Source organism: Chaetodon trifascialis, chromosome 13 (assembly GCF_039877785.1).
Source record: "Chaetodon trifascialis isolate fChaTrf1 chromosome 13, fChaTrf1.hap1, whole genome shotgun sequence".
NCBI lineage: Eukaryota > Metazoa > Chordata > Actinopteri > Chaetodontiformes > Chaetodontidae > Chaetodon > Chaetodon trifascialis.
The window spans coordinates 5,948,195-5,968,987 of record NC_092068.1 but is presented as its reverse complement, the minus strand read 5'-3'; the positions used below and the strand labels follow the sequence as shown (position 1 = coordinate 5,968,987).

Below are 20,793 nucleotides of genomic sequence, written 5' to 3'. Positions count from 1 at the left end.
CTGTCGGGTTGGATCAGCTGGTCATGGTGTATGAAATGAAATGATGAAAGCTGCTGCCGCCGGATTATATAACCAAGTTGTCTTTAAGATCACACACACCAGCAGTGACTGACTGACTGACTGACTGACTGACAGACTGACAGACTGGATCCTGATCCTGATCCTGATCCTGATCCTGATCCTGATCCTGATCCGCTGCTGCGCTGCTCCAGTGCAGCTCAGCGTTCCCTGCTTGGGCCTGGTCCACACATTGGTATAAAACGACTGTGTGTGTGTGTGTGTGTGTGTGTGTGTGTGTGTGTGTGTGTGTGTGTGTGTGTGTGTGTGTGTGTGTGCGTGTGCGTGCGTGCGTGCGTGCGTGTGTGTGTGTAGTGTCATTAAGTTCAAGCTGTATGGAAAAAAATAATTGCAGGATTGTGAGATTATTCTTTTAATGAGGAGTGTAGTAGTGATAGCAGTAGCAGTGGTAGCAGCCTAGTCTTACTATTAGCATTATTATTTAATGCTCACGTGAAGCTAAGACATGTTTGCACATGTGTGCTAACAGTATAGACCTATATAAGTGTTGTTGTGATGCAGTAGTTGTATATGAGTTCATTGGTGTTGTCCTACTTAATCATATTTCATTTTCTTTGGTCACCTCAGCACGAGGTTAGGTCTGTTTGTTGTACTCACACAGTGGTGGAAAGCACACAGACTACTTGTATTTAACTTTCTATTTTATACTATGTAATACTTCTATACTCTGTTTAATTTCAGAGAGATGCATTAAACTTTTTCCACAGCAAATTGCTATTTTCGCCCATCGTCCCAGAGCAGGTTTAGACTAATAGAATACTGAGGGCATTAGGAATTAAAAGAGTGCAACATACTGAGATCAATAAAAGTATGCAAACATGATCATCTCCACATCCCAAACCTAGCCCCCCCCCACCTGCCCACCTCATCACAGTCATTTCCAAATGTGTGTGTGTGTGTGTGTGTGTGTGTGTGTGTGTGTGTGTGTGTGTGTGTGTGTGTGTGTGTGTGTGTGTGTGTGTGTGTGTGTGTGTGTGTGTGTGATAGGTGTGAAAGTTAGAACACTGGCAGGTGTTTTTTGTTCTGGAGTGGCTGACTGAGAGGCTGCTGCTGCTGCTGCTGCTGCTGCTGCTGCTGCTGCTGCTGGTTCTGAGCTGAGTGTAACAGAGTTCCTCAAGAGAGAAGCAGCAGCTTTAAGAGAGATCTTAAAGATGAAGTAAACATTTGAGTGCAATGTTAAACTTCCAAAATGTGACACATTATATTTAGTGAGTATGCTGCGCCACAGTGCTACAAGTTTTAAGGGTGCTGTTATGTAAATTGTTGAACAGTGACGATAAGTGTGCTTTCTGCATGGGTTCTGCATCCCTCTCTCAGTCCGTCTGGCCCATGTTGGCCTGGCCTGAATGCATCAGATGCTGTCAAATGGCCACGGGGTCTGCCAGAACTTTGTCAACGGGATTACACAAGCAACCAGGCTTCTAATTTAGCAGCTAATCCAGATTAAGGTGCCATGGTTCGTCTGTGTTCCCAGCCTGAGGCTCAGACGCTGCGGCCCGCCTGGCAGGCAGAATCAGCAGCCATCCAGCGCCGGCTTCTGGACGGCTGCTGTCTCCGTCTGAACACTGGGATGATACATCCAGGACCCTGAACTGCAGTCAGGTCCCTACAGCACACCTCAAATCTTTGGACTCCGTTTTGAATAAAATTGGCAGGCTCTTCTTGCTGAGAGAAACGTTGATGCAGGAGACAGAATAGCTGGTGGCTGCAGACAGCAGTCTGGATGTGAAGAAGAGCTCGGAGCTCGTAGAGAGCGTCCACAAAGATTTCAGGCTGAGCTCCAGCCACGTGTCTGCTCACAATGTGTTTGACCTCATACTTTTTCACACATTTTGAGCTGCTCTGACTCACATCCGCTGTTATCGACTCTATTTTTATCATGCAAATACAATAATGCCGTGATCTGTGGGGAAAATTGGGCATTTATGTGTCATTAAGGAGGATATGGAAAGTTTACCAACCTCAGCACAGCGCTGTGTGTGAAACGAGGGACAGGTGCAGTATTTCTCCCTGAGTTAGAAACCACTAACTGCTGGTTAGTGTGTCTGTTTTTTCTGACCTTCTCCTTTTAATGCGTTTGGCATTCAGTATGGAGAATCTGACAGAGAGACTGAAAGAGACAGAGGGAGAGGGAGCGCTCTGTGAGCTAAAAATAGACAGTGGGAGAGTGGTTGTGATGATAGCATCACCACACAATAATCCCTCAGTAGGACTGGTGTTCCTTTGCTGCTCGACACCAGCCCGAACAGTGAGCAGGTATCCCCTCTAGTTTCCCCTGTGGGCAGGGTTATCAGGTCCGCTCTGACCCTCTGCTCAGTGCCTCTGCGTGTCCATGCTGTATTCAGCTTGTTCATATGGACCTGTGGATGAGGGCGCATGTTCTGCTCTGACCTGAACAGTCTAAATTAAGAATAACTGCTCACTGGTCAGGCAGAGGTGCAGATCATGTTCCTGCACTGTTGTGGGCTTTAGCTGCCGTTTGGTGAATGTCATGCTTGGACCCTCACCGTGGCTCCCACCAGCCATTGCTCACCAACAAAATAGTGACTGTCATCACGTTCGGCCCCCAGAAATGCTGCTCCTGGCAAAACTTTTGTTGACTGCGAGCTCTAATTGCAGTGTTATAAATGAAAAGGGATCGATTAAGATGCTGTGGGGAAGATTGTTCTTGCAGGGTTGTTGTAAAAGTGACCATTTGGTAACCCCCCCCCCCCCCACACACACACACACAGACAAAAGACGACTTGATGACATGCGTTATCCTAATTCTTTCATCAAATGCAGCTTATTTGCCTCTACATGTAGATTTATAAGTCAGCAGTGGATGTCAGATGTCCTGATGACACTGAAGTGTCCACTTCATAATCAGTAACTTTCACAGTAGCATTTGCACCCCATCAGTAATAATAAAAACAGACTTATGGGGAAGTGAAGGTGCAAAAATAAAACATGCAAGTCTAGCCTAGTCACATGTCAGTCCACCATTACAATAGGCTAGTGTGTGTGTGTGTGTGTGTATGCACAGCAGCGCTATATTCTCAGTGCCTTTACTTTGAGCAGTGTTCGCCATCGCCCCACCCCTTCAGACGCTGACCTCCTTTTCGTTACTCACACAAGCAGCACCTTTTCTCGCTTCCTTTTTTTTCTGCCTGTCTCACACAGTGATATTGTGTGTGTGTGTGTGTGTGTGTGTGTGTGTGTGTGTGTGTGTGTGCGTGCGCATGTGTGTGTGTGTGTATCACCGCATTGCTTAAAAGATCAACTATGAGGCAAAGTGAGGGTAACATGAGACATTTTTACACACACTGACATATAGATGTGTGGTGCTGTGTGTGCCTTGTGAATGTGCCGTGTGGGAACATGTGATAAGTGCTTCACTGCAGGAACACATGAATACCAGCCTTATCTTCCAAGATCTCGTTACAGCCAGGAAACGGGTAGGAAGGCAAACTGGAATGGATATTCAGCGGGAGTCATTATAATAACTTCATGTTAAGCAAAATATGCTGTGATGTGGCACGATGTGGAGAGATGGAAAGAAGAATCGGTGGTAAAAATTGCTTTTCGGATGGTTGGGACGTCACTCTTGACAATGAATTCTAAAGGTCCGCTCACTGACTGTCTCTTTCCAGGCTTTTCAGTCATGTCACATGGTCATCTTCAGCAGATGTGAGGTGGATTTGATGCAAGCTGACTAGTTATTTCATCCATATCAGCTTCAGAACATCTCATCCATGCTGGTTTAAATGTTACAGGGATCCAGTTGAGAGCGCTGAGAAAAGCTAGTCAGTGGACATTGAGTTGGTATTGTTTTGTTAAATTATTAGAATTGTTTTAATTATTAAAGGCATTATTTGCATATATAAGCTATGTGCTTTCAAATGAAAATGCTCTGAGGCCTTATAAGCATGATTCACTCCAACATTATACGTGTTGTTTTCTGAGGTACTTACAGCATGTTGACGGCGTGCATCACAGTGCACTCAGTAACTGTGCCGCGCTCAGAGATCCTGAAGAGACAAGACTGCACACGCATAGATCTGTGGCACATATACTGTACATGCAGAGCACACACACACACACACACACACACACACACACACACACACACACACACACACACACACACACACACACACACACACAAGCATACATGAACAGAGGGATCGGATGTCAGAAGAGCAGCGTTTGCAGAGCAGGCCTCTTAACGAGAGCCAAAAGAACAAAGTATTAATAATAGATAAGCCTAAGTGAGGGGATAGATAGATAGATAGATAGATAGATAGATAGATAGATAGATAGATAGATAGATAGATAGATAGATAGATAGATAGATAGATAGATAGATAATGTACTTCACCAGCTCCGCTGTTTTTGTAAATATGTGCTTATTCTGCATCCCATAATGACCGACTGAGCTTTCACCATGACAACTAAGTAAACGTGACTATGTGGTTGAAAGCTCTGGCAAAAACTTGTGGACCTTGAGTTTTTTTTACTGCAGTCAAACTACTGTTTCCAACACACTGACCTTCAGTTATATCTGTGAAACTCTGCTTCAGTTCACTTTGGAAAGTGACATCCTCTGAGCATTTTGTACATAAACTAAGCCATGCACTCACACATGCACCCACAGACACACACACACACACACACACACACACACACACACACACACACACACACACACACACACACAGATGTCATCATGTTATCCTCCATGTTATCATGTTTCCTCCCTCAACACAGTGACTCATTGCTTCACTACCTGTATAGTAGTCCATGTTACATCATGCACTCTGTTGGAAAACCCCCTCCCACACACTCTTCCTCCCACTCTCTCAGTGTGGAAGTGACTGAGTGTGCTGTGCACTGTTTAACATACTGCTGAAGACTCACTGAACAAGAGCAGTTCACCATCATATATATCAGAGTGATCACGGTGCATTAATGGCAGCAGCATGTGTGTGGTCAGCAACTGGTTCTTTTTAATGTCCCTCTCAGTTTTCAGGCGTCGTGAACATCTGGACTGCTGCATGTTAAATAGAAAAGATGGAGGACATGAGGTTCCTCTTGGAAAAGCTGCTCATCTTAGTTGCCTCAGATGGTATCTGGGATTACTTTAGTACTTGTACGATACATTCTTTTCAAGTACGAACAGTCAAATGAGTCATTTTGATGGTATTTCTTGAATGCACTGCTCACTAGTTTACTGTTGAGTGTGAAAAAATCCAAAAGTAATGGCTGCAAAAAGCCTCATGGAGTTTTGGTGGATTCAACGTGTCAAATTTCAACCATCAACCGACGCATTTATCTGATTTCAAAGAATAACAACACACATCGAGTGCCTTTATTTCAGCAATGTGAATGCATCGCTGCTGATGCAGGAAGTTGGCTGAACGGAGTATGTCACCCATCATTATTACTCATTATGACCCGCCACGTTTAAAAGCTGCGTTGTGCTAGGTGGGAGCAGCACTCCACACTCTGTCACAACATCACACGTCCATACAGTGCTAGTATGAAACAATGATAGTCAACACTTCTTTGGATACCATGGCTACATGATCAAACATCATCAAACATGACCTCAATACACATATCAGATTATATATATATATATATATATATATATATATATATATATATATATATATATATATATATATATATATATATATATATATATATATATATTAGTGATGTCAGGCGATTATAAAATGTAATCTAATTAATTACAGGATTTGTAATTAATTAATCTAATTAATCGCATTTTAATCTCATATCTGCTAAAGGTCCCCAAATAAAGAATTTGAATTCTAGGACATTACAATTCACCGACATTCACATTACAGCTGGTGAATTCTTTTCATCACTGTAGTTCTCGACGGTAGCTGGAAATTAGAGTCAGATGACGCTATCTGAAACGCCTCTTTTAGGCCCTCGTCTTCCACGATTAAATCGTCCTGCAATCAGCAGCAACCCACTTTGCGATTGAGTTTGTCAGTTTTTCTGTCGTGGCTTTGCTCATTTGTTTTCCTAACTCAGCAAGTGTGGGTTGGCGGAGTGAGCTCATGGTAGCACTAGCGGCACTAGCAGCAACTGCATGTTTAGCGTTTAAATGATAATTCAGGCTGGAGCTGCTACGGTGATAGGAAAATTCTTTTTTACACAAGGTACAAATCACTGCGTTATTGTTAATAGTCCCGTCTTTGTTCTTTTTATAAATAAACTTGCCTCGCTCTCCGGTGTTGCATCCATGTCTGTTGTCACCCTGCTTTTGACTAGTGGCGCAGGTACAGTAGGATGCGACCTGCCACTGCAGCCTACGGGTCACTCAAAGGGCCAAATTTAAAATGCTTGCGCATTGACTTGCCACTCATGATTAATTGTGTTAATTTTTATAGCGCGTTAATTTGCAGCATAATTAATTAATCTAATTAACGCATTAAACTGACAGCCCTAATATATATATATATATATATATATATATATATATATATATATATATACATATATATATATTACCAACCTGCTCTCAGTGCTGGAACATTCCACAGGTAAACAGGTTGATTGGTAACAGGTGATAGCATCATGATTGGGCTCAACACTTCATAGAACTGTTTATATATATATATGTGTGTGTGTGTGTGTGTGTGTGTGTGTGTGTGTGTGTGTGTGTGTGTGTGTGTGTGTCTTGGAACTGTCTTGGAATAGGGGAACTCAGGACAGCCTTGTCCCACTAGCTTGTACAGTATCTCATCCAGCACAGTGTGCTGTCACTTACACAGCATCGCATTAGAGACTGTCGGGCCCACACTGAAAAAATTGAGTGAGGGAGCGTTAACAGGCCAGCTCTGATATTGGGATATTTGGCGAGCAGCCACTGTATGATTATGGCCTAATGATTATATACTCTGTTATACAGTGCTGTGTCAGCTTGGCAGCCATTCAAGTGGCTGATATCTGTGTCAGTGGTGCAGAGTAGCATTTGGGGAGATTACTGTTTGGGTCTCTGACTGAATGATGATGTGTGTAACACCGTAATTTGGGCTTTGTGGAAACAAGAAGTGTGTGCTTGGTTTGGCAACTCCACACACCATCCCATGTTACACACAGCTGGCCATGCATGCGCAGACAGTGCACAGTTGAAACGAAGGCAAAAACAGACGTGCATTGTAATGGTCCCCAACTTCTCCGGATGTCATCGCAGGCTTTTGTTCTCGCAGAGTAGGAAAATGCAGTGTTACCTCTGTCCAGCTGCACATCTTTAATTTGGCTTCAAATGAGTTCTCATTTCCCTCGCTGGCCTCCACAAAACAACAACCGTTCATCATTTCTCTTGGAAAGCACGACACTCTGCTTCTCCTTACGTTTTGTTGACAGGGTCTACGACTGCAGTGTTCCATGTGCGGGGACATTTTTGGAAAGTGAGGACATTTTGGCCAGTCCTCACAACTTCAAAGCCGTGTTTGAAGGTTTTGATTCAGGTCAGAAGTCTGATCAGATCAGGGTTAGGCACCTAGTTGTGCTGGTTAAGGTTAGGGTAGAAGGTAGAAGTATAAGCATTGTGTGTGTGTGTGTGTGTGTGTGTGTGTGTGTGTGTGTGTGTGTGTGTGTGTGTGTGTGTCTGTGGTCAGGTGTTTCTGTTTGTTGCGGGTTGTATTGTGTTTCTTTGTGTTTACTGGGACTGGTGCTGGAACAGCTTGCAGGGCAGACTGGGCTGCCTCTGAGGGATTTACTTAAGACTGCTGCAGACGAGACTGGGACACGCTGTTTTGGACGAGGCTGAACTGGACCAGACAACGCTGGTTTTGCTTTGAACCAAACCAAATCGGACCATTCTAGAGTCTCCTGGGCTCAGATGGACCGGACTGGACCGGTTCAGTCTGGAGGAAGACCGATGTTTGAGCAGTGTGTTTAGACAGAATCGGACCAGATGAGTCTGGACTGCATCCAGTTCAGATCATTTCCGCCCAGTTTTCCATCCTATTTGTTGTTATGTTCCTGAAGCCTGCAGAAGCCACATTCAGGTTTTCCACATTGTGTTGTTTCCAGAAAAGCTCACTCCATTTCACTTTCTCTCTCGTGTGTGTTTGAGCAGTTTGGGCTGAAGAAGCTTGGATGCAAAGCATTTTTCTTCCAGGTTTGCTTTGGCTCACGACCGCCGTGCCAAAGGAGAAAGTAAACTAAATATTTAGTAGTCCGGTTTGTTTTTTTTCCCCTTCCATTCATTGCCTGACTCCAACTGCTTTACTTCTGATTTTACAAAAGTCAGTTTGATTTTGTTGCACAATAGCTGCTCCACTCCAGCTCTTGTGCTAAAGCTGTGCTCTGACATCAGCTGCTGTCCATCTCTGTGTGTTCAAACCAAAAAATCCTACACTGTTGCTGTCATTTTGTTTGCATTTGCACTGTGCTATGAGAGATGGGGATGATGATGATGAAGGAGGTAATGCACAGGGACATGAGGAGACCATTTTTCTTCTTTCTTGCTTAGTTTCCATATATCCATCCATCTGTTATCAGGTAGCCAAAGTTCCTTATTGAGGCTGTGTGATGACAACTGGTCTATCTCCTATCTAGCTCTGGCACAGCAGGTCCAAGGACGTTCAGGGAAGATGTTTGTCGGTGTCTGATGTGAAACCCGCTCCACCATTCCAGTCATGTCTTTGGGGTGTAGCAGCAGAGGTTTGACGGGGTTGAATGGTGTCTGGTCAGTGGTGGTCTGAAAGGTCGAGAATGGATTTCCATACTCAGCAAAAGACAGTTGATGTGTAATGGGGCGATATTCTCTGAAAGCATTTGATGGCTGATAACATGTAACATCCACCAGCACATTCAGTCATGTGACCTCATCCAAAGTGAGCGTCCAGGTCAACTACACCTTCATCGTCCGCTCAAATCCATAAGCTGAGGTTCATTTATTGGGACACAGTTCAAAAATAACAGTTGGACTTTTTCATGTACTGTGTGTGTGTGGTGTGTGTTTGTGCTCACACTGCACACACAGCGCATTTACTCGCCGCTTTGTGTCGACTTCTTTTTTGGACCAACACATGTTTGTTTCCCCAAAATATTTTTTTTGTGCAGAGCAGAGTGTGGACAAAGGACTGGGTGTCTGGAGAGGGTGCTGGGAAGGGGAGAGGGGGGTGATGGGTGATGGGTGGGGGGCTGGAGGAAGGGATGATGGGTGGGAGTCTGCAGGGGACGGCTGGATGGCTGACTGTGTTTATGGATGTGAGCTTGGGGGGGGGGCAAAAGCGGGGGTACTGGTGGGTATGTGTGTGTTTGGTGTGTGTGTGTGTGTGTGTATGCGTGTGTGTGTGTGTGTGTGTGTGTGTGTGTGTGTGTGTGTGTGTGTGTGTGCCTGTGCGAGTGTGTGCATTCATCTGCATATCTGTCTGCGTGTGTCGAAGAACGTGCATACACTCATTTGCTGAAGAACCCGTCTGTGTGTGCGCAGTGCCTGCCTGTTTGTAGGCTTGTGTGTGTGTGTGTGTGTGTGTGTGTGTGTGTGTGTGTGTGTGTTCTTTTGTTTTGCTCTGGGTTGCTGGGTGATGGGACCAGCTGGGAGGGCTGAAGCCATTCACTTCCCTTCTGCTACCCTGAAGGCAGCCAGCAGGGAGGGAGGGAGGGAGAGAGGGAGGAAGAGGGGGGGCGGGGGGGGGAGGGGCGGGTGGACAAAATCGAGGAGAAACATGGGACGGGGGGGGGGATGTTTGTATCTTATTGCAAAGAGATAGATAGGGAATGATGAAACAAAAAGAGAATGACAGCAAAAGAGCAGAACAGAGCAGTGAAGAAGTTGTGAACGCAGCTCAGAGTGAATGAAGAGATTCATGAAGGAAAGTGGGGGGTGAGGGAGGGAAAGTGTGTCAGGCTGAATCGTGATAGAGCAGCGGAGCTGACTCAGCCCGTCTGGTCTGGCGTAGGAGGGCAGCAGCAGGGGAAGAAGTAATAGATTACTGTGCATGGATTACTTTAGTCAGATTACTGTTTTCTAGTATATTGACAGAGAAAATTGCATATGAGAGGACTGGAGCAATGCATTGATAAAACAGATAAATGTGCCCTGCTGCTTTAAAACATCACACAGGAGTAATCTGATTGTGCAGTCTTCTGATTCTGATTCAGTTTCCCATCTGATAACATGGAGTAATGCTCACTGTGCTGTGACACGGACAGCTGTGCAGGGAAAGTGAAACTTTAGCTTCTGCCGAACACACAGGCCACAAGTGACAGTTCAGGATGAAGATTTGACAGCAGCACAAGTGGAGGAGAGCCACAGCAGATCCATCCATCGAGAGTTCGCTCACATTAGTCACCACGAACGACCGGTCAGACCAGACCAAGTACGGCTGAAGCAACAAAAGCCCCGAGTGTACTACATGGAGAAGAGGAGTGTTTTTTTAACTCAGTCACATGAGTTAAACCTTTGATTTGTAAGAGTACGAGGAAGAATGTGTTTTTTCTTCTTCCAGAAGTTACAGTCTCATAACTGCTGGATTGCTGTGCCATCCACAAGTCACTGACCGGCCCAGCAGAAACAACCTTTGAGAAGACCTTTTTTATGAAGGAGAAAATGAGTGGTTTCATAGTCAGACTGAAGAAAACATGTGAACCAGACAAGTTAGAACATGATTATGATGATGACGCTGGAGCAATTAATTCGTTTGAGAGACATTTCTCATCAAAGTTCATGTGTGGAGACACTGGAGACAGTGTGATCCAACTGCAAGGTATTATGGGAATCACAATTATATTTAGTTATTTATTTATTGAGGTTTGAAAACTGAAGGTACATCTACTGAAGTCAGTTAACATAAGGATTGTGCTGAATGGATTAGTGAGTTATTATTGACAGACAGTTAGCCGGTTTTGATAATCCTTTAATTGATAAATTCACTCATTATCAAAGAAACACACATCATCATGGTCAGCGTTCACAGTGAGGAATCATGTTTTTATCGCTGCACCAGTGACTCTCAGTTGTTCTGGTTAAACCATCTCTGTCTGTGTACTCAGTTCTTAGACCAGGAGCGGGAAGGTGACATAAGTCTGTCCTCAAGGCCGCTGTTGGTGTTGCAGTGTGTTGTACGCAGGACAGAAAAATACAGTTTAACAGAGATGTTCAAAGCCTGCTTCCTTTCTGTGACTCCCCTGACCCTCACTGCGTCAATCCAACATGACTGATGGACTGATGCTTTTGGAAATTTGCAAACATTGTGGGATGCAGGACATCAGAAAGGTGTGGGGGAAAGGTTCAGACTCTGTTCAAGAGTCAGACAAACAGAGAAGACACAAAAAGCATTTTCAAATGTATCTTCAGTGCGGACGTCCTGACACACCTCACATAAGAGATGTTAGATAAGAAATCTGATTTAAATTGATGTCTGATGCATTACGGCTCATATTTGGGGGACGTGAAAGGGTGATGAACCTTCCTCTTGTCTATCATTTCCTACTTCTTGTGCATTGTTCTGACTGTACCCCTGATAAAAAGAGAAAAGCGAGCGGAGAGATGGCTCTCTGTGGATGCTGTGGCTGGAGGAGTGTGAAGGGTTAGTAAAATGAAGCTGCTCGAGGTGGAAAAACTGAGACAAGATGGATAAACAGCTAAACTGTAGTTGCTGGCCGCTAGTCTCTAAAGCTGAACCGCTGTGGCTGCTTCCCTCTGCCATGACTTCTGAGTGTGCTGCCTTTCTCTCGAAGATTAATGACCTTCCTGTTTTCAGCTACAGGATCTCCCTGCGCGGAGTTTACACTGCAGCTCAGTTTGACTCAAAGAGCACTTTAAAAAACGCTGCAGAATTTATTGTCAGAGGCAAGACAGCAAAGGCATGCTGGAGGCATGAATGCACACACACACACACACACACACACACACACACACACACACACACACACACACACACACACACACACACACACGTAATAATATAAGAGCGAGTACAACCATCACTTCCAGTATTACTACCTCTGCTTCTACTTCCTCAGCAGCAGCCACCACTGCCTCGGTCACACTGCTCAGAATGGAGCTGACCCAAACTGCAGAAAAATGTCAGAAATGTGGGAAACCAATTCTCTGCCATCAATGTGTTTTTGTTGAGTTTTCCCGAGCAGACAGAGGTATCTGTGTTCCATCCACAGCGAGACTGCTGCCGAGTTGTCCTGCTGGATTGTGTCGCACTCTCCACTTTGCTATGGATGGGTACACACACACAACCACACACACAACACGTGCACATGAAAGGGTTAGGGTGAAACTTTTCACGTAGCCCCGAGCCGAAAGCCAGTAAAACATACAACAGAGCACTGTGCTGTGCGTCTAAACGGGTTATTAAACCGCCTCATCGTGTCTCGACTGGCTTAACCGATTTGCACGACATCGTGTACTCAACTTTAAAACTTGGATTTTTTTTTTACAGTGACTGCTTTCAAACCAAATAATTTATTATGGAACGTGATTTGGATGTTATGCGGGTTCGCGAACGGGACATTTTGCACTCTGATTCGGTGGTCTGATAAACAGGCCAGTGAAGTGAAAAAGAGAAGAAAAACAATTCATGTGAGAAGTTCTGAAACAAGGAGCAGAGGGAAAAGAGACAGAGCGAGAGAGAAAGAGAACAACAGCTTCTTTCCTGGAAGTCACCTGACGCTGGAGGCGGCACACAACCATGAGTAAACACACCTCCCTCCTGCTCCCTCGTTCCCTCTCTCTCTCTCTCTCTTTCTCTCTGTCTGGGTCTCTCGCCCATGTTCTTAGTCAATGCACAGGCCCTCTTCCTGCAAGATGAAAAGTTTTGTGTGGCCCCTGAACTAGTTTCTGTCTCCCTAAACTCCTCACTGTTAATGCTACCACAGAAGAAGGAGGGTTATTTGGATGATAATGCTGAATCTGAGGATTTGTATATTATGATAAATCAAGAGGTGGCTCGTTGATGTGTTTTTAATAGTTTTTGGACGACTTTGGAGCTTGCTGGCAAAGAAAAATAAGATATTTCAGGTCTCTTGTATGTTGGTCTTTTGTAATTTGTTGATAATGGGAATATTCATAGACTTATGTCTTCAATTTATTTGTTAGTTTCTTCTCTTAAAATACCCTTTTAGTCATTTATTGCCTTACTTCACTTCCAAAAAAGATCAGCCTTGACTTTTGTTTTCACATGGGACACAAACCCCGGTCTCCTGGATGAAAGCGCATTTGTCCCATCCACCCACCCCACCTTCCTCCATACGTGCACTTCTCTTGCTGTTTGCACTGCCGATGTGTTGATTGGGCTGGTGTGAAAGTGGACCAAGATCGCTTGAAACACAGTATTTTGTGATAGTAGATGTGTATTGTTTTTTTTTTTTATTTCCAAAGCTACTTTATGGATAAATCCATCTGCTGTTCATCAGCTGTTCAGGAAGTAGTCTCATACAGAAGTCATTTGGTAAGCGTTGTAACGCATCAGCATTTTCTCTGAGTGATCAGACAGTCAAAAGCAGTTAAATCTGCAGTGTGCAGCGTTTGTATCCTCCTGCGTGTACGCTGACAGTTCATTAAGTTCATTAAAAAGTGACAGTGATCCAGCAGTAATACCCTGTGCAATAATGTTGTCCCACACACCTCTTCTTCCTCCTGTCTCTACCTGCTTGTCATCGTTCATAACGTGGCTGATTTGCAGCCTAATAACACTAATGATGCTCATTGTCTTTTATGTCTTGGTGAACTCTTTGGCACACCAGAGCACACAAATATACATATTAAAAACAGTGAATTGGTGCATACGTTGCCAGTCAGTCTGTCCAACTTCATGTTTACTCCTCTTGGTTCATTTGTGTAAGGCCAGTGTGAACGGGAGCCGGACCAGAGCTGAAATGCAACAATGAATCAGGCCAAAAGAGCCGAACTACAGGAGTGACGATACCCTAAGTCATGTTCCTGAGATAGTAAGCCTAAACTTTTTAGCAATGGACCTGTTTTATGTGCATGTAAGGGTTGCTTTGTGTGGGTATGTTGTGTTAAAGGAATGCAAAAAGTGGAGAGAAAGAGACGATATGCAACAAAGGCCCCCATTCAGATAAGTCGCTCAGTGTTTCTCCTGCAGCGTTGCTACCTGCAGGACTGTCAGTCTGTGCTGACGAAGTGAACAACCTGAGAAACAGTTTTCCCAACTGTCCAGCAAATATCTTTGAAATTAGAATTAAAATAAGAATTAGCATTTTAGACATTTGACCTACAACGTGGAGAATAAACACTGAACACACACAATAAGTGCTTAGATTTTTACTCCATTGCTTGAAAAACAATGCTCTTCTCAGGATTCATTTTTGCTGTCGTTAATGGTTGTTTGCTGCCTCATGTAACATAAATTCAGGAAAGCAGCTGCTGAGCGTCACAGTGGGATGAGTGTAAAGAAAGCGCCGGCGTGGAAGCGCTGGCTCTGAGCAGCATGGCCGCATTTTGGCAACATGTTTTACTAAAATGGCAGCGCTGCAGGAGGCCGGCTTGCTTTGCTTACTCTTACTTCCTCTTTTGAAATGCATGAGTCAAGGCACTTAGCAAGTCTTTGAAGGATGGTGAGACATGTGGGGGGCCACACGAAGGAAGTGCACAGCTTTCTGTGTGTCTGCGTGGGTGTTCCTATCAATTCAAATGGTATAGCACAAAATTATGGAACTAGTCATGGATATATCATGCTGTATCAAGGTTAAGTCTGTGTGTGTGTGTGTGTGTGTGTGTGTGTGTGTGTGTGTGTGTGTGTGTGTGTGTGTGTGTGTGTGTGATTGAGGCGGGAGCTGTATGGGGCATAGAGGGGGAGTGATGGACACTAATAAAGATTCTGGTGAGGAGACAAAGAGGGAGAAGAGGAGGAGGTAGAGACAAAGAGAGAGGGAGAGAGAATGGGAAAGAAAGCAGATGGGTGTTTTTGGTGTGAAGCCCCCCTTACCCCCCCCCCCCCCCACGTGCCACGCCCATGTCTAATAGTATTAATAATATTCTGTGGTCCTCTTCACACACCCTCCCCAAAATCTGCCAGCACATGTGGATGTTTCTGCTGCTTTTACTCCATTTTTCTCCTTTTTTTAAGGCCACTTTCAAATGTTTCAGCGTTTATGACCACATGCTCTAAAATACTCACTCCAAATTTCACATTTGGATGTTTTCAAAGCTGTGTAACCAAAGGTGAAATCACCCTCCCTTTATCAGTTTCTAGTTTCCAAATGGGATGTAAGACAATGGTTTTCTTCCACGCTCCTCTTCAGACATGTGTGGAAGGGTGGAAGGCAGTGTTTCTGGCATCAGATTGAATACAGTAATCATGTGATCAGATAAGAAAGGAAGGGGACAAAATATTAGGTACGCCTGTGTATTATAATGCAACTTGCTACGATACCACAAACTATAGCCTCAAGACTTACTAATGAGTTGAATCAACAGCTGCCTGACAATAGAATATTTGTATGTGCCGCCAAGGTAGTATTTTAGACTGTATAAAACGCCATGTATTGCTAAATTGAAGCAGTAAAGGCTGAGATATCCTGACTTAAAGTCTCAAATATGTTTCAAGCTCCCCAAGATAACCCTGATGACATCATCAGTTATGTCATCAGACCTGACAGAGCTCCTCCAGAGCCACTGAACACATCCTACCGCTGGTTCCCAACCTTTCTGTCTGACGCTTTAAATGGAAGCAGTCTCAGCTCGTGACCTCTGAACACAGAAGCATTGCGCTATACAACTGTTTTCACTTGTTTTCAATGTGGAGTAAGCTGATTAGAAAATTGGTGGACTTCCCATAACAGCTAATAATGCTGCGTATCCAGGTTGTCTGGTCATGGCTGTTTGCTAATCAACATGTGGCGTTGGTCTTTTTTGTAGCTGCTACTTGTGCAGGACATTCAGTACTGATATTTCTGTACTATATCGTACTGTTTAGCACGTGTCTGTTTACAAGTACAAAAATAGCAGTAGCAGCAACAGTATTGGTCATTACTAGACATTGGTGCAACGGTGATAACAGCAGTAGCTGCTGTTGTAATAGTTGTGGTAGTAGTAGTAGAAATGTTCCTAGTAGCTGGTAGTAATGGATTAATTAACCAGTATTTACTGTATCTGCTAGTCATGTGTAATTGCATCTATTAAGTCCTTCATAGGATCAGTAACATACTGCGAGTTGTGGCGATTGTTTCATGACTAAAACAAATACGTAATAGAATCAATATAAATAAAACTGATGAGTAACAGACAGACGTGTGAATCAATTATTCCAGCTGCATGTGTGTGTGTCATTTACAGACCTTGATGACACAAACATGCCCTGTGTGTTGTCACGGCGAGTATAAATGGAACATGAGGGTCGGCGGCCTAATTCTGGTGACAGTCGTAATCCTGCGCATTACCACCCAAAGGTGCAACACGGTGATGGTTGGAAGCAACATGTAGCCTCATGTAGTGGGCCGGAGTCATGAGTGGGACCAGTGAACTCACCGTGAGTCAGGCTCACACTCAAGTTCACACTGGTAGTGACACACACACACGCAACCTGATACGTGTGCAGAGAAATGTAGACAATGACATGACAGCAATGGAATTGAGCACTTATTGTGTCTTGTAGCATAGCATGGTGTCATTTCTATGTGTGTGATGATTATTGTGTTATTTTTTAGAATACATATTAAGAAACACCCATTTAGTCTTTCATTATGGTTTCAATGCATCAGCTGGTGATCTTCTGCATTGTGCTTTTGCAATTCTCTTTCTCATAGTTGTCAGTAAAGTCGCTGAATGTAAATGAAAACCTCAGACAAAAATCAAATGGGAGAATGGCAGAGGCAGAGAGGACAAAATAAGGATAAAGCAAGGCAAGAAAAGGCAAGAAAGACAAGCAACAAGCAGATTTCACACGGAGAGGGAAATAAAAAAAAGCCAGGGAGAAATAAATAAAGATAGATGAAGGGAGGGAGAGAGAGAGAGAGAGGGAGGGATGTTGTGGGTGCAGCTCTCCAGTTGGTGTTGCTATGGCCCTGCCCTCCCTGCTCACTGAGCCATTTCCTGTTTTTGACCTGAAATCTTTATTTAGAGCCATCCCTCCTCTCTTCTCTGCATTCATGAGTCAACTCGCAGTCCAGAGAGATGAACGCAGGACTAAAATCAGATCTCCTCTCACCACAGAAGCTACGTCTGCATGCATGCATGCACAGAGCTACCCCAGCTAACCCGCCTGTTAGCCAGGCTCCAGCTGAGGTTTCATTCACGCTTTACTGTTTGCGTAATACCAATATATGGAGTATTCCTGTTGCCAAGAATAACAGAATATTGCCATCTTTTATTGACCAGTAGTTTCCATAAGCTCTGCTGTCTTCACTGATTGAGCTGAGGCAGTTGAGCCTTTTATATATGAAAAAAAAATAAATCACAAATTTAATAGAGTCCATTGGTGGAATCTTTTGTGTTGCAACCTTCAGCCAATGTTGTCTTAAAGGTCCATCGTGTGAGATTTAGGCAGATCTATTGGCAGAAATGGAATATAATATTCCTGAATATGCTTTCATCAGTGTTTAATCACCTGGAAATAAGAATCACTGTGTTTGTATTAGTTGAGAATGAGCCTTTATGTCTGCAGAGAGTGCAGGTCCTCTTCTTTGCCATGTTGCACTGCCATTTTTGTACAATAGCCCAAAACGGACAAACCAAACGCTGACTCTAGAGAGTGCCTTTCGCATTTTTAGGAGCCGCCATCGTGGAGGTGTGAGGTGAGGGGTATTCAGTTAGTTGCAATCTGCACTGATCACCACTAGGTGCCACTAAATCCAACACATTGGACCTTTAAGACCCGGTCACGCCAGTATTTGAAATGGTGACATTTAGCCTTGATATCAGTTCATTCCAATGCAGTCCAGTTACATGGGCAAAGTAAACCTACACAAATGTTTGGTGTTGTGTTGAACTTTCACCTGAAAATGTGCTGTGTTGACCAATAATAGGCAATGTTGACTGTGTCGATCTTTGACCTTCACCAAGGTTCTGGAACCAAGTATTTCGCAAAGATGCACCGATGACTTTGGTTGTGCCACTTTCTGTGTCAACATGTCACCATGAAGGCCTAAAGGCTGCGTTCCACCCTGACAAGATGAGAAACTGAAGTCCTGTTAAGACTGGAGTCCAATAGATGTCTAATACTTTTGACAGCACGTTGATCAGACCTGTCCTGAAAACAGGTGGTCTGTCAGAAAAAGTAGGGAGGCTTGTAATGTGGTTGTTGGTGTATCAGTGCACAGCTGAGTGTGCGGCAGGGGCCATCAGGGGCACAAACGGTCTAAGATGCCCCTCTTCTGCCCCAGGATGCTCCACTGGTGTTTTTGTCTTCATGGAGCAGACTCTGCAGGGTTTTGTTTGAGTTTACCGGACAACTTCCTGCCATCTGCCACAGGGTAGGATGGGCATCACTAAGTCCAGTGCTGTCCTGTGACCGCTCTCCATTGTCTGTCAGGAGAAGAATAGGCTAAAATTAATTATTTCAGTTAATCAGTACATGCCAAAATGGAAAGGGCAAAACACAGTATATTCTGAAAGTCTCTGATGAGGTAGTTGAAAATGAAAAGCATGAGACTGTAGTAAAAGTAGTGGTAGGGCAGGTTTGATAAGGGCTTAACGCTGCAGTTCCAGCGCAAAATGTGCGCATTGCCTACACGTTCAAAATGTTCTTAATGTTTAATTAAATGCACTTACAGTCAGAGGGACGGAGATAGAGAGACATAGTGTTACAGAACACACCAAGTGTGTGCGCGCGTACGTGTGCGCGTGTGTGGGCGGAGCAAAGTTGACGACGCCGCTCCTCGGGGCAGCTGCTCGATTTCAGCTCCTGTTGCCTTCAGGTGCTCCTCGTAAATTTTCCTACCGTAACAAAATGGATCCTGTCAAGAAAGTAATTATGCCATTGTTACATTAATAATGACCCGAGGAGTGTAATTCATATTTTAAGCAAAGTAACTATAAAAAAATAAAATGTATCTAAGATAAATAAATTAACTGAGTTTAGGCTATCTCCGGATTTTGTGTGTATTAATTTGTTGTAAGTATTATTAGATATTAAGAGGGACAAGGAGGCCGCTGCACTGAAGATTTTACCATCTTAAAAGTTAATTACAGGCTGAAAATTCAGAAATATTCCATGACATAGTTCAGTATTCTATGTTATACTATAATTGTATGGTAATGAAATGCACTCAGCTGACCTTCAGTTGCGACAATATTTTGCTGTCTGTTCTCTAAATAGCACATCTTGGTAGCTCCATGGATCTTCCTCATTTGGACTTCATTTAAGTGTGGTATTCACCGTACATTAGTCTGTCTTACACAGTAATGACGATCATGTCAGGCAAAAGTTGGCTTTTTTTTTTTAAATATTAAATCGCGATGCATTGAACGTCGATTTCCTTGTATGTGGCGTGTTATCACATGCGTCACGCTGATGAAGTAATATCTTGGTAGCCTACGTTTTTGCTTCAAGTGACACCGACGGTGAGACATGAGCGCGCCATAGATGTGTAATAGAAAGAGAAGCGCACGTGCAGCTTCGCTCGCGCGCATGTCCCACAGATCGTGAAGGCAGCAGCGTTCCTGTGAGCGGAGGCAGTTTTCTCCTCCTATCAGCGCCATTGTGTGACAGAGTCTCCGGGAGCGAGGACGGCTTGTTCTTCTGTAGCCGACAGGACTGTTTAAATACCCCCATGTTTCTCTTTCAAACTCCGGCGGACCTGGATGTGGTAAGACACCGTTTCTATTTTTCAGAGAACTAAGTAAAACACGCCGAGGAAGTACATCACGGCGAGGCAGTGTAACCTATATGTGTGGATAATAGACACGGCGAAGACTGCCGTTTCAGTACTGCTGTGGGTAATGGGCTCTGCTTGAAAAAGTTTTCGTATTAAATGGACAATACGGTGTCCCTCTGTACTCTGAGTGTCCTTCTATCCCTCTAGCTCTCTCCACAATCCACATTATGGAGCCGAGACAGCCGAAACTTTCCAGTTTATCACCAGGGGGAAAGTCTGTTTGATAAACTTTTTTTTTTTTTTTTTTTTTTTTTTTTAACCCAAAATAGATTCTCCAATGGCGCGTACTGCGATAGGAGATAGTCAATGTATGATTTCTCCCAGGTTGTTTTAAAAGTAATTTCACCCCGCCTAAAATCACTTAAAATGACCTACATTTGTATAAATACTCTCACGTGTAAACGTCATTCATTGAAGACGCATTGGGGCCAAATATGACTTGTTCAAGTCAACTTATTTGAAGAGGCTTGTCAACAGCAGCACAGAGAAACTCTCCTAGCCTGTTTACATTAAAGCCCTTTGAGAGCACAGGGTCTGTACATTTGATTCAGTCTTTCTTGACAACCTGCTCAAGTACACTTGTAAAGCTGCCGTGAAGTAGTGAAATGTGTTTTTGCAGTGGACGTGAGTTGGCCTCCAGTGTTTTGGACTGTCTCAGTCAGTGTGGCAGTTGTAGTGAGTGGGGGAACCTCTGTTTCATAACGTGCATCACAGCAGTCTGCTCCCATGACAGCATCTCGTCTTCGCTTCGGCGCTGTGCTGGGATCCACAAGCTGCACACAGGTCACACCGGAGCGTCTGACTTTGTCTGGACGAGCAGCCACACTATAGACTCACATCAGACCACAGAGTGCTGTTTGATCAGAGCTGAACCCCATCTGAGGAGAA

The 20,793-nt window shown here is 44.1% G+C and overlaps 1 protein-coding gene across 2 annotated transcripts in view; it reads left to right on the top strand.

Annotated features, from left to right (window-relative positions):
* The window catches only part of sertad2b (SERTA domain containing 2b), a 33,607-nt gene that overhangs the window by 909 nt on the left and 11,905 nt on the right, over nt 1–20,793 (top strand). Inside the window, exon 1 of one of the 2 annotated variants that reach the window (XM_070977990.1) lies at nt 19,538–19,836. The exons of the other annotated variant lie outside the window; for it this stretch is intronic. The gene's annotated coding sequence lies outside the window, so the exon portion shown is untranslated. Of the gene's footprint in view, nt 1–19,537; nt 19,837–20,793 lie in introns of those variants that run through there. 2 annotated transcript variants of the gene reach the window in all.